A 3,247-nucleotide genomic window follows, 5' to 3' on the forward strand; every position below is an offset into this window, starting at 1 on the left:
TGTGCCACTTTTATGGCGTCCTCTTTCATATCTCTATAATTCATACATAAAAATCATATTCGTTAGGCTCACACATCTTATTTGTTCACTTGGTGTTACTTCAGAAAATCAGGGAGCGAGTCTCATGATCTAAGAAATTCTTGTTGTTGCGGATATATATGCAACCAGTCACAAAGAACACATCATTTTTGCAACACACACTTTACCAGGCTGGCAAATTAGGGTTCATGGTCACATGAATCTAATATTTCTAGCATGCAAGTTTTTATTGGCATGAGTTAGATATTCATGTGTGTGTTTTGAACCAAAACATAAAGACAACTTGGCAGAGTCACAAAATTTACCACTCATCATTATTAGTTCTTCTTGCTAAATAATCTTATTAATTGCTACAACACATCCTCCACAGCCTTAACACGTTTCTTCTTCAACACTCTCTTTTGCAAAAACAAAGTACCATAATTTTTTTGTTTTGACAATAACTTCACAGTCCCCTTGGGTAAAGCCCTCCTTGCGGCAAGCCACAACACATTCAGCCTGATCACAACATGAAGTGGTATATGTCCCACTGAGCTCTTTGCACGTCTTGGCCTCTGAACCTACAATACAATAATCAAAATATGGTGCATGAAAAACCAGATCCTACAATATTCTGAAGGGACAAAAGAAAAGAATGTAAGTTAAGTAGTATAATTTACACATATGGCTAGCAAACGTATAGACCATGCATTGAGGAAGTGCATTGTTCTTGCAGGGGATTATTTTTAAAAATATTTACCAGGAACTAAATGGAGTGGCATGAGGAGTAGAAAACATAAAAGGATTGTCACATTGAGGGTTCCCATGTCTCAAGTAATATACGGTTTGAAGGCAGGTAAGAGAGAACACAAAAGATGCACATCCAAATGGTCTATGACATCTCTTATAGCCATGGATGATGATATCTGAAGAGAAATATAAGTCAAAGATATGACATATCTCGTGTCTTCAAGATATGTGTGAAAAATAAAAGTCAAATATATGACATATCTCGTGTCTTCAATATATGTGTGACATGATGTTGATGTCTCTACTCCTAATGGAGCACATGTTAGCCTGGTACTCCGGTTTTATTTCCTCTCACCACCTCTCCAACTGAATTTTCCCTTGCTCATTAAAAAAACCAAATCTCATTAAAGGGAGATCTTGTTTCGTGATTGCTTTGGCACATGTTGATTCATTTTAATCATGTAAATGATCGGTAATTAAGAATTTACAAATCGCACCATATATGTGAGATCACCTTCCTAAAATATAAACATAATATATTTCTTGATAACCTTCCAAAACAAAATGAGATATTTCTCAATAAAAATCATTAATCTGACGCACTATGTCATTTATTACTATCATTATCATTATCTCTAATATTAATTGGCAATCACAAGTTTCCTAATATCACAAAAATAATATATCATTTCCTTTTGGCCGTACGCATCTGCACGCCCCTGCGGATGGACGCAGTGCGGGACACCATGGAGCACGCCGTAGCCGGGCGTGTTGTTAGGGTGATACTCAAGAATGTCAGGGCGTGCATCACGGCATTGAGGACGGCCATGGGGGAAGGCGGGTCGTCAGACCGCCACGTACATACGTTCATGGACGTGATCATATTATATTTCTTATCAGTCATGTAGAAAGCCAGACAAGCTACATTCTGAAATCAAGTGTGGCCATTGAAATGTTAAGAAATTCATTAAAAAATATGGGCTACAATACTTGGTAGTCGTCGTCGTTTGTAATAGCCATTCATGCAAAATTTCTACTCCTAATGGAGCAGTTGGTAGTGTGGTCATTGGTACAACGAGCTGCTATACAAACGGTTTTTAACCCCTTTCCGCGACGACATTTTAAACCGTTGCCAGGCGAGTGTGGGCGATAGGGGGGTCCTTCCCACATGAACCAGAAACCGTCGGAGATAGGGAGCCATGATGCATACAATTGTCCCTATAAAACTGTTTCCGATATCTTGAATATCCCAAACGCTCCATTCTTGCTACTCGTTTGCGCTAGCATTACCACTGAAGTCGGTATTCTGTGGTGCTACGTTTACGATGTGCGGCCCATCACAAACAGTTTACGAGTATAGAACATGTATGATAAGAACAAAATCGCACACATTCACTCTGCTCGAACCGTATGCGGTTACTAATTAAGAAGATTAGCTAATCATCGTCCAAGTGTTGGATAGGATCACGAAACATCAGACCGTCATAACAGTGTCGTACATGATACTATCGCACACGCTATTCTTTGGTGCAAAGTTTACAATGCGTACCACATGAGAAACAGTTCATGATTGTAAATCATGTACGATAAGGCACCTATCACAAACATTTAGTTTGCTTGCACCGTTTGTTATATTGTCTGACACCACACGCGCTTTGTAAATGACAACTATGTGCATGCTCACACATGTTTCCTCTCTGTGAACCGTGTCGGATTATGGTGTATATCACACACATTTGTGTTTTACTGACCGTGTGCGCCGTAACAACCTACAGAGCGTAATTTCACCCGTATTTAATTGTTGCTATTTAAAATTGTACCTAATTTGAATTTGAATTTGAAAGTATGCTATAAATTTATTCATATCCATCAGGTTCAAAGAACCAATGCATTATTCGACTCATAGGTACATATGTTCAAGAATTACATAAGCACCAAATAAAGAATAATGAACCACAATTGTATACTTGTACTATTAAAGACGATAAAGAAAAAGGCAAAATACTTTCTGGTTGCTGAACAGGGTGAAGCGGAATGCCCATATTGTGCCCTCCTCCATGCAGAAGGTACACACGAATCTATCCCAACCCCTTGTGATGGCCGACTGCCCATCCTTCACTGTCTTCATGAACACATCTAGATAATCATCGTGTTCTAGTAGAAATACTTTAACCTTTGCATTCCCACCAATCATGAAGTTTGAGAGGTAATCATGAGTAAGCTGTTTTGGGAACCAGTGTAAAGGAAAAAAGATTCAGACATTGTCATCTAACACAACTCATTATGGGCAGTAAAAAGAAGGATGTAGAGTTCTTACTTACCATCCTGGAGTTGGTTGTTGTCTTGGATAAAGTGTAAACAAATAGTTTAATTCCCATATTTTAACCCATTTTACTGACAATCTTTATCAGCTTCCTCACTTGATGCTAGTTCATCAATATCTCATTGCCCCATACGTAGAAAGGGTCGAAGCGTGGAT

General features: G+C 38.6%; 1 long non-coding RNA gene across 1 annotated transcript; it reads right to left on the minus strand.

Moving 5' to 3' along the window:
- Window positions 1-328: 328 nt before the first annotated feature.
- Window positions 329-875, minus strand: LOC125541227. Its single transcript, XR_007297465.1, has 2 exons — window positions 779-875; window positions 329-599 (listed from the first exon to the last, which is right to left on the minus strand). It is a non-coding gene; the product is annotated as an uncharacterized LOC125541227 (long non-coding RNA).
- Window positions 876-3,247: the final 2,372 nt, after the last annotated feature.

Source organism: Triticum urartu, chromosome 2 (assembly GCF_003073215.2).
Source record: "Triticum urartu cultivar G1812 chromosome 2, Tu2.1, whole genome shotgun sequence".
Classification (NCBI taxonomy): Eukaryota; Viridiplantae; Streptophyta; class Magnoliopsida; order Poales; family Poaceae; genus Triticum; species Triticum urartu.